This window comes from Varroa destructor, unplaced genomic scaffold (assembly GCF_002443255.2).
Source record: "Varroa destructor unplaced genomic scaffold, Vdes_3.0 BEIS01000001.1, whole genome shotgun sequence".
Taxonomy (NCBI): domain Eukaryota; kingdom Metazoa; phylum Arthropoda; class Arachnida; order Mesostigmata; family Varroidae; genus Varroa; species Varroa destructor.
In genome coordinates, this window is record NW_019211454.1 from 43,180,651 (window position 1) to 43,195,532 (window position 14,882).

Here is a 14,882-nt window from a genome sequence, read left to right on the forward strand (position 1 = left end):
GCGTTTTGCATAAGCGTTTACATTCGCGTTTGTCCTGGTCCACTTGTGGTGTCAGGGCCCGCTGTTATCGACCTAACTCGTCGAGTAGTATATCTTAGTGTGTTTCGAATCGTTTCAGGGGTTCTTCTGTCTCCTTTACACTTCGCTGCCTCGGGCAACTGTGTTAGCGCCTAGGGAACCTTGAGCTAAAGGCGGACTCGCACATATTAGATAGACACACGATGTATATTGTGTTGTATTCGCTAAATATGTAATACGCACTTGAAATGAACTCAAATGCGACAGGTAGCCTAGGAAGGGCAGTCATGATACTGCCGAGTAGCAGAACGTTGACAATATAGACCCCACAGTTCTTATTTTCAACTTAAACTTAATATAGGCCTAGCGTTTCACTTGTACGATTGGAGTGAAGATTCAGTGTTCATGCCCTAGTTGTTACATCTAAAAGTCAAGTGTCAGCTGCTCTATGTTATACTGTTATATTTTATATAACTGTTATATTTTACCTTTGGTTTGGAACTGATAGATAATTAAAGGTGCGCAAAAAACCGCTCACATGCACTTAATCCTATGTTTATCTATTACAGAGGGTTCGTCTAATTGTCTGCTTCATTGGACAAAATGTGATCTAAAATATTTCGTTTCGTGTGTAGTTAGTTAATTAATTAAATACGCTTTTTCGTATCTACCCTTGTCTTGAGCAGGCTAGGTAATCCGTCATCGCGGTTCCAGTATTTGAACGCGAATGCTGCTTAAGGGTGGTGCGCGGCTATCGTAAGACAACTGTTGGCTTGAATGATAATTCCTACTCCGCTTTTTGCAGCCGCCTTCCTTCCCCTCAGTTCTCTCCTGTAGCAGACTGTTCGAACGCTCTTGGCCACCTCCGGAAGCCTCGCGATGATATTGAAAAGAAAACGAAAATTGCCATTGAAAAAGAGATTTGTTTTAGATAACTGCTTTTGACAGAGAAGTTGTGATATTTTACAGATATAAAGGCTACAATATTCATGATATACTCTAGCGCTTCTGCGTCTATTCTTGTTCAGGCGCAAACGCTTTTTTCTTTCTCTACTAGTGAGAATCGTGAATTCGATATTAATGCTAGTTGTTTTTCGGCATCCGTCCACGATTTTTGTTCGCGTATGGTAAGGAAGTTAGGGGTATAAACATAACTTGAGCAGTATTCCATTTAACCCACTTTTGAATAGTGCTTTCACACCAACCTTCTTCATTATGGTTTATTTGTAACACAAACGAAACTCTGACCGGTACTTTTGTTAGAGAACTCAAGCACTGGACTACGGGTAGGCCGCCTTGAGAAAGTTGTAGCAACGTGAAAATTAAGGCTCGGCCTAACCGAAGGATAAGCAGCGGCTCCACCACTCAGCGGTAGTGAACGCAACGCTTTTGACCGAGGTATTTGTCCGTACATAGTGTTGTCTCTTAATATTTTTGCGCTTTTATTCTATTTAGATTCGTTGTGGTATCGCTACTGCTTGTTCTGATTAGCTTGCTGAGCGACGCTAACTTCCCTTGCCAGTTGGTTTCGCTCAAGAGGCTGCTATCCTTGCAACACCTGCGCCGTAAGGCTTGCTTAGTTGTACGGATCGTTATTAGCTATGTAAGGCTGATAGCGACGTTTCGTCTGTTCTTATCTCGTCAATTTTCGGTACTTCAGATGGCTACTTTCGTCTTGTAGCTGGTGGCACCCTCGCTCACGTTTGCGTGTACGGTAGACAGGAATAGGCAAGGTCGCAACAGTAGCCATTCGAGCTGATGCCTCATTTCTAAGTCAAACAGCCAACAACCAGACAAGCATATGAATACGCTTGGCTCGTACCCGTCATTCGAAAGACTAGACAAGCGGTTTCCACAAGTTCCTGAAAACTTACCACAGTTATGCCACTATGTCGATCGTCATCTAATGCTTCATGATATAATCCAAAAAAAAATATTCAAAGTCTGGAATTAAATAGGTGACAACATAGTGTATAATATATGATATTAACTGAGAGTAAAAAAAAAGTAAATCTAATGAGCTAATACCTATACCTGAATTAATAATTTTTGCAATGCATTTAGACGTCTGCGGCTCAATGTCCTTCTATAGTTAGTTACTTGTCCTCGACTATTTAGGGGCTGTATCCAAAATTGTAAGCAATCAGAAAACACTAGCCTATTCGTCTTTGCTGTGATCTGTTGGTCATCGTTGACGGTCTTCGAATATAGATTCAAGCACCGTCAATACTGTAGTAGCTTGGTCAAATGACTCACTATAATAATTATGGTCAATTTTAAGATTAAGTCGTTACAAAATCAAATAGCGCTACTAAAAATCCGTACTTGAAAAAAAAAACACTTAACTCCTGATCCAGATACGTCCTGCTAGCTAAAAATTTTCATAGGTAGCATATAATATAATCACTCGATCGAATCAGAAATGATTCAGCGTTTCGTCGCTTTTTTTTTTTCTTACTAGAACAATTGTTATCTTGAGAGTTATAAACATTGTCATATAATTCAAATTAGATTTGCCAGCTCGAGCATATATGCACTGCCCTTAAAATGACATTGCAGCGTTCTGAAAACGCTCTTACAACGGGACGTAATTTTCTACAATGTCGTATTTACGTTGGAAACTTTCCCACGGTTTACATACCTTTTCTGTATTCGAGAATATATGAAGCACAGGAAGTACCACTATGAAAATAATCCATATGCGCTGTGGATGACGCTTGTCATCCGAGAAGACAGCAAGCAATTCCATCATAAAATCTACCTTTATCTATAATAAAAGTTATCCGCAGGCCGTAGCTAAAGGCTTTAAGCTATAGGATCTACAGTTGTGATGCTATACTCAGATTTGTTTCTACAGATGATTTGCTAAATTTGATTGACGTTCTACGACAATTTATCCGATGTCTGAATGACGTATCTGTTTGAGGTAGTTTACTGGGTTGGAGTCTTCATGAAGTGACTCTCGTTATTCTTTATGGCCCTTCCACCTTTCGATCACCGAGTCACTGAAGTAGGCTGGGGTAGCATTGTGGGATAGCTGTGGTTGTCTTAGGTGAAGGTTGCAAAGATCGCGCCCTGCCGTTGTCTAATCTGGCCTCTCTTTAAATAATGCCAAAGTATCTAGACGAAGGCTTCTGCCAGGTACGCGACTATGGGTGGCCTAACAGGTACAAGCCAAAGTTCGTTCGAGGTTGATGCAGCGATCCTTCGAGCGTGATGGTCTAAGGCACGCCACTGAAGGTCATCTATGTGATGCCCTGCCTCTTACCTCTAAAAACTGGCCAACAAGGATCCCACAACGTGAAGAAGTAGACGCCTCGCTTCGTCTGTCATATGATTATTATTTGTCATCAGCGAGGGCCACAGTAACAAGGCGCTACATTGTAGGTCGAAGACTCGACGATCAAATCATGACAATCCTCCACATCATCAGTAATAGTTTTTAGCAGAGTAATTACCAACTGCGGAGTAGTCAATTTGCAGCAGGTAGAAAGTTTGTCTGATATCGCCGTCGTACTGTCCAGAGGCGCTTTGGGGCGTAAAAGTCAAAGTAATATTTTCAATACATAGCGATCTAACCGACCAGTTTCGGCTAGTCAGCTTTTGTCTCAGAGTCACCACGATCCGAAAAGCTGTGCGAATTTCGCGAACATCGGACTCGGCCTCGTAGATACTTACAGCACAAAACTTGTTAATTCAGAGGTGGAGCAGAGTGGTCGTATAGCATACATATTTAGTTGTCGTTATCTCTACCTACTTGCCTGTCTGTGCACGGGTGTATGTGTATGTGGATGGACCTATGTATGAGCAAGGTAACAGAATGTTCAACTAACTTGAGCAAAAGAATAGTAAGGCCGTTATTTGTAATCAGCGTATCCACCAGCTGCTTTTATTAATGTTTCCGGTCATCCCTCATCTTATTCATCGAATTGTCATAACCACAAGTACAAAGAGTTATCTATTTTTGTTCTTCGTTAGCTGAGTTGCCGTACGACCAGTTCTCGGGCGAAACAGGATGGAAAAATTGCGTTTTTTTCGCCGCTCTGTTGGAATAACTTAGCATTGTACGTCATTCTCAAGGTAGGATGTTTAATCACAATACAGTTCCTGCCATGAATGATAGATTTTAAGACTACGCAAGATTAAAGCTGCTATAAAGAAATTCTTCACTGAACCTGAGGTTTAGATCATTCAAGCTGAGTAAGAAGAGTCGCAGCTCGTAGCTTTCAATAATTCTTTGCGTATTTTGAGATATTTTTACACTGTATGTTTTGTTTGATCCGCTCACATCTATGTTTTACACAGAGGCGTCGTTCGAACAACCGGGCAAGAGCTACGACTTAATTATCTAGCGAGCAGCGCGTCTTTGAAGGACTTTTGCGCATTTAATTCCCTGCGCTGGGATATCCCATAAGTCCCTACAAAATTGGCCTTATGACAAGCTAAGTATGTGGAGCTGGGCCAGCCGTCTGGGGCAGTGCTTAACGGCAGTGCTGGACGTGGAAACTCGAAGCATTTATTTAGTAATGGTCACTGCAGGTAATAGCTTCTAAATGTCTCTTTGCAAGATTACGTACCCCATGATTATGAGAATGACTTCTCACCAGCCATACATAAATCCATAGAAGTGTAGAAAAAAACGGGCTAAATGCCGTCTCAATATCGTGTTTGCTCAAATTCGAAATAAAAGGTATTAATCCAAATAATTAATAGAATTAGTAGCATGTTATTTAAAACCTCCCTTGATTTAATAGAACGAAATATTCAATTTTTCGTTAGCTAAGCCACCATACACCATGCGGAAATGTTTACTGCGCGTTTCTTCTTCTTGCTTAAATGGTAATTTATCTACCGTCTAGATCGTGGTCGTCTTAGAAGTCGCTCACTTAGGTAATGACCATTTCGTCACGCGAAGCGAGCCCCACTGCAACGCCATGAAACGTTAGAGAAAGAGAGGGCTAAGACAGAAGAAAACAACCTGAATCAGGGCTATAGCGGCTGTTACCGGGGTACTCCAACGGCACGCGTAATTTACGCGCGTCACAGGGTTCGAGGCCGGCATGTCACATGCGCGTTCGACGGGACTGTGGGAGCCACGGCTGCACAGATTAGGTGCGTGGTCGGCTGTTTCTACCACCATTACAACTACCATGGAAACGGTTACTGCTTATGTTAACGAGTATCTAATCTTTACTTAAAATTTAACTTATAATGAACAGCCATGAACAACTTTTCCTTTGAGGAAAATGTAGAAGCTGTTTATCACGATTATTTGGCCATGGCAGCAAGCAAGTTTGCATATTGACCACAACGACAGTGCCAGTCGATAGCAGTAATAGCATACTTTTTGTTCTAGTAAAAGAAATATTCCGCTTGCCATCATGAACGCTATTACGTCAATTGATGTTAACGTTAACCGTAAAAACGTTTGCATATCTGCTGTCGTTGTTGAATACTGAGCTCGATACAAATTTGCACGTTCAAATGTGGCTAAACTGACTCTCACTTGGTGCAACGTCAAACATTTTGCCTGTGTTATGGACAGATCTACAAATGATTTATTTTTCGATATTTTTTAAACTTCCAGCTTGTACCATGGCGATTCTGGCGGCTCACTGACCGGCAAATAGTGTCTAAAATTTCGCTCGCAGTCACAAATGAAGCCAATTATATCACATTTAAAAATGATTCGTAATTTGTCCTTTTTATCTCCGATTATACGTACAGCTATTGCTGGAGTTAATTAGTTAACCCGAAACCGAAACCACTGGGGTTCAATTGTAGGTACTCCTTCGCAATATCGCATTCGCAATGTGTCGCGGAGAAGACGCAAATCAGCCGGCAACAGCGAACGCTGCTAGCAAACGAAACCCAGAATTTTACATCGCCCATCATTAAGGACGTGACATTCAACTTTGATGTCGAGAAAGTTATATAACTTGATGATTAACAACACTGACGTGTAATTCACGTATATTAACGTCACAGCGCAGGTCTGCGTTCATCCACCCTTGCTCCCACCGCCGGTAAGCGGTAGCAACGAGCTAGGTAGATGTTCACTCTGATCTCACAGCCTATATAGCTCGGTGCCAGTTGCCCAACGGACAACGCTGGGACAGCGAATGATCGGAGGATTGATAATAAGTAGCGCGTCTGCTCATGCTCGCGTACCCGTCGCGTTGTTTAAAGTCGGACCGCTCTTTCTGCGTCGGTGTATCACCTTGTTTGTTAAATCCGAAATCATGTACACACACCCATGTGGGAATACATATACATATGAATGCACGTTCTAAACGTATATTTGTCTATATATTACATGCATGACATCGTTCCTCTGTACGAACAGAACGTAATGAGGGAACTGCTCGTGGGAGAGTAATACTGGTCTTTAGAGGTGACGATCAACATGGACAAAAAAGCGCCTATACGACTCCCTATGCTACGCTATGTCTGCCAGTACAATAACCAGCACGTACAGTGAGCAGCCATAAGGGTTAGTGATCGAGACGTTAAAAAGCAAATTAATTCAATAATAACAAAGGAAGCGATAGAATCTGAAGTTATGGCAATAAGGGGTGACTGGCACACCCCTTGCTTGACTGCTTGGATGCTTTTGGTTCATGGTTGAAAAGGAATAGGGGATTTCGACAGAGTTTCATTTGGTAGTATTACGTAACCTAACGCTGCGTACATATGTGTCGCAGTCTTAGCTATAACAACATATGTGTATAGTCTACTGTGCGGTCTGGGTAAAATGGTAGGGCGAACATATCGACTCCGACATTGTTAAGATTTGCCCATGCACTGTGTCGCCACAGCTATTTCAAACGTAAACACCTTTAGAAGCATCAAAAATCTACACCGACTGTCCATCATCTAGCTAAATAGGAAACAAGATGGCTGTTTCTTTAAGCGCTCAAGGAAATCATAGGATACTCAGTGCGTTACATCGGTCAGTAATAGATGGAAGTGGTGAACGTCGCTACGACTCTATGATTCCACTGCAAATTTCTCTTCCTTCGACCATAGAAGTCAGTCTGATATCAGTCCATATTGTGTTTACACATTCATAAACTATAAGACAATAACATTTTAGAAATTCTAAATTGAATAACACCTTATCCTAGATAGACCTGTTGCTGTTATGATATAGAATTATCGATGGACTTAGGGAAGCGCAAGAATAAAATAATAATAGTAAATAAAACAACTGTTTGAATATACGATACGTTAAGGCAAACGTCAGCCTAAAAAAAGCTAAAAAAAAAAAGCTGTCAGCTAAAAAAATGCTAGTATATCTAATTTAATGACTATAGGAATTTAAGGACGGCTTCAGTGTCTCTTATATAGTAATAACCCTATGTAATATTGTCTTACAGCGTTATCGAATGAGAAGATTACGTGGCGACCCCCTACCCGAATAAGAGAAATGGAAACGAATTCGCCTGAGATTATTCGAAACCACTACAGAGCTTCATAGATTCAGTCCTACGTCATATCAGATTATTTTCGTGCGATGTTCTCATTGAAGGCAAATCAACGCTGAGCTACGCCGTTGAGATGTCATACGTGTGTGTTTATAAGACCGACCTGCTGAGAGATGATTTAACGTTAACGTGCTACCAGTTGCCCTGCTAAAGCTAATATAGGTTCATTGTTCGTGACAAGGCAGACCTTCTACATATGGATTGATTTTGAAATGGGAATTCCTTTAAATGTTTTGGAAGTATAATGGAACCAAGCTCAGATGTATGGTAATAATTCGACAGAACCGAACGACCCCATATTTAATAAACAGCCTCACACTAATTCGTGTAAAGGTATGCCTGAACAGAGAGCGCGATAGATTATTCATTTTGCTTATTAAGTAGGTATAGTGCTATCGATGAATCGTTATATCTTGCGAAAGACAAGCAGTTTGGACTCAGTCAGTCTTGCCCATCAAGGCCGCCGGTCAGAGGTTTAATTTTTCGTGTGCGTAAATTAGCTAAATGACGACGATGGTGATAATGATGATTACGAGAACGCGTGAACATGATACACGTAAAGGTGTACGTACAAAAATGGCCTGCCTCCCGACGGAGTTGTGCTCTTGTGCCTGATTTTTCTGCTGATGCTTCAAGGCGTCGCTCACTCGCATTTCTATAGCCATTTGTGCGCGAATGCGCACATCGTTTTCAGATAGATCCAGACACGGCCGATTCGCGTCTGGTCAGGCGTATCGATGTTCTCCAGAGGCTGGCCGGTTCTCTAATCATGCCCCGCTTGCTCGATGATCTTTCTCTAGGGAGATGGCGATCTAACTCGAGAACCCCATAGGGTTCCTTATTCGTCCCCTTTCTTCGTCCCGCATTCGTTTATAAGCATTTCCCGGGTGACCAAGTCAAGCGTGCCTGCCCCCGCCTACAGCTACCTAATAATGTTCGCGGCCCAATCAAAGTCACTCTTCCATACACGAACGCTGTGTGTGAACACTGAGGCATCCGGTGGGGACAATAACGTTCATCGAAAGAAGGCGCTCAGGTTCTGGTAGGCATTGGCACCATAGTGAAGCACTTGAAGGGCCTTCTTTGTCCTATTCGGTTTGTTCATGTCCCTCTTTCGTCTTTTGCCCTTCAACCTATTTGAAGGAAAATTTAACCATCGTATACTGTATGGACTTACACTCTGGTGTATGCTCTATTCAATGCAACCGTAGCAAAACTTGTCGCCAGGCTTATAGTTAACTGAGATAAGCCTTAAGGAGTGCACGACGTCGATCATGCGCCAACAGCGGTAACAACTACTATGGGTTTTTATCGTAGGGAAGCGGCTATTTGACACCGTCGTCGCTATACAAAAGGATCCCATGGTTCACTAGCACAAGCGTCTTCATAGAGCTGAGAATAACCCCATCCTTGTGTCCATACATGTACAATACAGTGAGTACAGCGGACCTACATGCAGCGGCAGTCGTGGCTAGCTAATGCATAACGTTCACCAGACTTGTCGCACACCTATTTGGCTTGCTACGTACATCGCATACGTATTACCTATATGTTATATATATACATAGGAATATGAGAGATGAGCTTGACTTATAAGAATGCTACATATAATATATCAATAAGTAGTAAGAGTGCATTCAGCGTCCCCACTTCTTTTCCCACAAAACTCGTGGAACGGTTTTTGGCATGCAGATTTGTCGATAACCTATATCATTCTTAATATACTGACGTCGTTGACTATATCGAGTTCTGCTATAGTCGACTCAGCTATGTCTGTAACCACGTCTGGAGTTGGTGACGATTCTGTGGTGAAGATTAAAAAAAAATTGGCCTATCTGATTTGAGCGTAAAAGGCGTGCCAGTCGCGGCTGCAGCATGAAGCCAATTAACCCGCAGTTTTTTAAACTTTTAAATTCAATTTTGAGAGAAATCCTGTTACAAACGCTACCGCGCGTTCATAATACCAAAAGCACTTCGTGACGCTCTTGCGCAACGTTCCACTTTTAGCTGGTACGTATTGTTTAACGTTGAACTTCTTTTAGCTGAGCATACTTCTCACCATTTCTACCATTCCCAACCGGGAGCATCAAGGAGTCGGTTAGTCTTCGGGTCGACGTTCTGTCACTCGCGGTCGCGTAATGAGGAATACGTAAGCAAAGATGTACGCACTCGCTATAAAGAGCACATCATCATGGAACATGTAATGAATGGTCTGACCGAGCAATTAGGTCGAAAGTTGGCGAATTGGCAGCAGTCCAAGAATTCTTTGTGCATTTCAACGATTCAAACCTTCATGTTAGTCAGTTACTCAGGCGAACAACGTAAAGCGACGAGGCACATAACTGACAAACGTTGATACACAGCGCACCAAGCAGCGTTCGTAGCAGCAGCTCGTGAAACTCGCTTCGTTCGCTTGGGTTAGCGACGTTACCGTCATTGTCGTCGTTGCCACTACTGCACCCGTCAGGAAAGATTCAGAGCATGGAATCCATTTTATTACGGACGCCGTCCTGGGTCTCGGATCCCTCACCAATCCGCTTCTGGTGCGTTCGCTACGACTACCACTGTCGAAGGAAGAGCTCGTCGGATTCACACCGAGCAGCGAGTCGCTTCCCCAGTGTTAGCATCCGTACCCAGCGAGCCAGCTCTTGCACCAGTCAGCAGTGCTTGTGCCTGCCAGCACCCACTGCCGTCGCTAAAGCCCATTTAGGCTGACCTGACTCCCCCGTGGTACCCAACTACTGTAAATCTTATTAGGGGATTGCTGACGACATGTGCATGTATGTGTAAAATGTGGGTAAGCTGAATTCGTCCCAGACCTTGTCCCCCATCCGAAATGCTCTCGCGCTATTCGCCTTACCGAAAGCTGCCCAGATCTAAGACCGTGACCTAACTCACAACTGTACTAGCATCTTGCTATGTTATATATAATAGGTATACGTAGTCTCTAGGTTGTATAACTATATTTAGATTGTGCCTTGCCTGTGTGGGTGTATCCATGTCGATGATGGAAAAGGCCGTTCCGTCACTGACATGTGTTGACCAGTTAGCTTCGGGAATATTTGCTGGCCAAAAATGGGTACCAATGGATATCCCAAATGTACACCACATAAATAAATCCGGCCTTAGTTTTGTCCGTTCCCCTCATAACCCCACGCCATCCTTTCCTAACAATCATAAATGATTACGACTATAGGTGAAAGTGTGTTTGTGTCCTTCTGTATATGTTCAGGGTCCTAAGCGGGAAATCTATTACTGCTGCACTATTCAATGAACTACCTCCGTTTCCTAGTCTTCTATCTGCTTTCTCTAAGCGTTCAGTTGCCGATACCGTCCCAAATGATGCGTCACTGGGTACAGCCCCTGGGCTCAAGTCCTCCTTCCTACAACCAACCGGCCACGAATTTCTGGTTGTCCTAAGTCCCGGCACTTCCCAAGCAAAAGCAACTAAAAGGTGCTCCTTGCTCGGGGTTGAGGCCAGCCAGCCGATCTCATACTGACCTGATCTCTCCTTTGCCGCGCTTGTGTATCCTCGGGCGCAAACCCAGGGCATACCACCCACCATTTTCCCCTTTAGTTTCCCTGCCTTTCCATGAGCAAGCCGGCACACAAGTGGCCAGACTCATGCCGCTGCTGTAGCTTAGTATTTGCTAGTGCCTCTTACCCACCCGTACCCAGAAAAACCCTGTTAGCCAGCTGATTCGAGCAAGCAACTCCTCGGTTCTTCTACTGAATTACTACCGCATTTGCTAGCTGCTTGCGCACGGGTACTGTCTGACTAGCCGGCAAGCACTGGCAGTGTTGCTCTTGGATTAAGCAATCTACATTTTCCCTCAAGGGAAACTAAACAACGACAACGACAATAACGTTAACAAACACAATAATAACAACTGCAATTTCATTCATTGCTGCTATAATTCACTCTCTAAATGTATTTTTATATTGGCTGTTTGTTTTTGTTTGAATGAAGGAGAACGGCAATCATTTGAAAAACTTTTGTCATTTTATTTACTACAATTCAAGAACAGTTTTACCGAAAAACTTTGTGCTACAATTACAATCTCTACATATATTTTGCCATGACCTCGCCTACAGCGTACCTGGTGGCGATCTACGCTGACAAAACGCTTTTGCGGCTGTAGTAGTGCTATTCAATAATCAGGCTTGATTCTGTTAAAGAAACGATTAAAATCCATCATATAGAGTAACTGATGATTAAGCGTCATATTGTTACGTCGGCGCAAGCATTGTCACGGCCGTTACTAGAAAGACACGGGCGATTGTTGTACAATTTGTCTTCTTCCTTTGCTATTCGCTGCCAAAGACTTGGCGCATGGCTGCCAGTGGTTATCGTCAACATTGGCATCATAATCACGATTCGACAAAAAAAACGTCTCCGCACTACCATACTCAGCCTGATACTGCCGCTATGAATATAACTTGTACACTGCCCCCATCACTGGCACAAGCGTGCACGGTGATTGCGGTGTCCCCATAGACGGACGAAGTGTTGACGGCGAGCAAGAGTCGGACTTCACTATAGCGAGAAGAGCTCTTTCGATTGCAACCGAAGACATTCATGGTAATAAATATCTAACATACCCGTAACCAATATCAGCTCTACAGGAGCTATTTGCCAGCAACTTACATATTCTTGCCAACATCTTCCAGCATGCTGTCGACCCGTACTACGATCCCATTGTATTCGCCTCATCTGTTGAGAAACTCCTAGACAAAATGCAGAAAGTCTGCGATCGTACGAATATCGCAAGAAAGCACTCTATACAAAATCATCATCATATTCTACGCCAATTGAACTTGCCAACCAGCCGGAATGGCGTCGCATGCCATTCACATTTTCCTGCCGTTGTCGCAGACCCAATGTTGGTAGACTCACGAGATTCTGGCCCACTTCGTTATCCTGATAATCGGCACTGACGTCGCCGATTGTTAGCGGCGTGGGAGCCGCTGTCGTTGCACTTCGTTCGTCGTTCTAAAGCTGGCTATCTTTATGGAACTGTTAAGGCAGCCGAGCCTACTTGAATCTTTCATTTGATGTCGGCTCGCGACTCGGGTGCCCTCTGTACACGTGACCGGCCTCATCTGATTTCCTATTTTGTTTTCAAAACGTAACGAAAACACCACCGAAGACTCACAGAGCCCTGATCGTGTCAGCTTTCTGTCCTACCCATCTTCGTTAAAACTGGCGTAAGCAGTCTTCTACTGCTCTACCTTGAACGAGCTCATGACCCAGCTCCTCCGCTAAATGACGCTTGCCTTTATTCACTGCTGTTGCCACCGCCGACGCTGCTAGTCGTAAATGAATGTACCACAACCAGTTCTACCATCACAGCAGTTGCTGTGCCCACTGCGTTTCGCATCGTGGAGCAAAAATGCCGATCGCACCACTCTCTAACCGCACGCGAGTGGCCGAGAGAACTATTGTTTCTATTCAATTTCTGTCTCGTTCCGCCTGCCGCTCCGACGATCGCGCTTTGCTTTGGCTTAAGTCACTTACGCAAGCGTTCTCAATCTATTCTAGTAGCGAAACGGAGCTGTGACTAGTAATGGACAAGTCGTAAGCAAATACAGCCTATTTGCTTGTTGATATAAGGCTGCTTTCACGATGATTGCTGACCGTAAGGATGATGATGCCAATGCTATGATTCAAGCCGTTCGTCCGCCGCTTATCTTAGTCTGTCTTTTGGCCGTTATAATGCAGCATAAAAGCAAGCAACAATCAGCAAAGTAGGGATTTTGTGGTTTCGTTAGCGAACTCCATTTTTCGTTCGACTGGGTATTGAGCTATCGCGAGCTGGCGACCAGCCAAACAGCGGATCATTTAAGCCAGGAACAAGCTAACAGAGTGTGGAGATTCAAGGAAAATATGCGGTACGTTGTGATTTCATATAGGCTACTCTTGTCACTCGTAGACCGCGCGAAAGAAGACCCCAACGCAAGTAGATCTTCGTCGCTTCAGAGATCAGGGTTGGATGGCAGAAGATTAGGACCGCTAGAATATCCCGATATCCTTAAAGCCCAACTAACATCTAGCTCGTCACCGATGATAGCCAGCGCTGCTTGTCAGACCGAAGCAATATGGAAGTGAGACCTAACTGACGGTTCGGGATATATCGTTTTAGCTTCCTATCAGGTTTTACTATGTCATGTTTGTCATTCGGTTTAAATACGCTTACCTACGTATAATGCGAATCGTATGGGAAAGGTCAATTTACTATAGGACAAACGCTCTTGTTTTTGTCAAGATGGAAAGGATGAGACGGTAGGCCCTATTTTTGATTCGCCCCAATCTTCTGAACGCATCGAGCCGCTGTTGGACCCCCGACAACTAAGTAGACATTGACGGGCGTTAGCGTTGAATGACTGACAGGTGCTTGGTAATTTTTCGTTCAGAGAGTGAAGACCTACCGTTACCACTGCAGCTGCTCGTGCTTAGAGAAGCTCTGTTCCGGTTAGATGTAGCATATTAACAGTACGGAAATTAACTCGGCTGTTTCACATTGCTAAGCACTGAATGCACACTCTTGTGATATACTAGCCCGAAAAAAATGGTAGAACTTGGCTTACTTCTATGTGTAAAGACAGGTGGAACCCTCTGATTTGATTCTTTTTATCTAGAGATCAACAAAGTAACGTAAATGATAAAAGTTCTGTGCCCGAATTTCATGCAATTGAACGTTCAATTCATTTCAGCTGAAAATACAACCCTAAATACCCTACAATCGCGCCTAATAGCTATAAGGTTGGCTGAAATATTGTTAACAAAATAGATAATTTTGCTTGTTGGACGCTTTCATATCTTTATCGTCGACAGGCAGGACCTGAGTTCATCAAAAAACAGTGTTATCGATAAATATTGCTAGGTAAACGGGAGAACGACAGGGTCGTTGTTCGATTAGAATTCTTTTTATGGATATTGGTAAAGAGTCGTGGTCATATCGGAGAATGAGAAATGAGTGAGTGAGTGAGTGAGTGAGTGGACTCCTTTATAGTTTTCTTATATATAACGGATGAACGGTTATAATAGATAGTTAAGCTTATGCGATACGGTGGTGGTTTAATACCATCCAGCTTTGACGTGCTGGCAGTCAAGTAATACTTATACCGGAAAGCTTCTTTACACTCGTTATACCTGATTGGCACACCGGCGCTAGAACGCCTCAATGGTCACAGCATGGCTTTTAGTTAATATTTAGATTTAGAAAATCCTGTAGCTGCAACCGCGGCCGTAGCGGTTGCCTTCGATGTACGTTCGAACTATCATTTCTTGTACAATTACTTCAATAACCTATTTTGTATCTACGCCCTGAAAGTGTATATATGCATGTACGATGTATGTATATGTACGATGTAAAA

The 14,882-nt window shown here is 43.3% G+C and overlaps 1 long non-coding RNA gene across 1 annotated transcript in view; it reads right to left on the reverse strand.

Annotated features, from left to right (window-relative positions):
- Positions 1–14,882, reverse strand: part of LOC147758674 (uncharacterized) — a 41,740-nt gene that overhangs the window by 25,942 nt on the left and 916 nt on the right. The window lies entirely within an intron of this gene.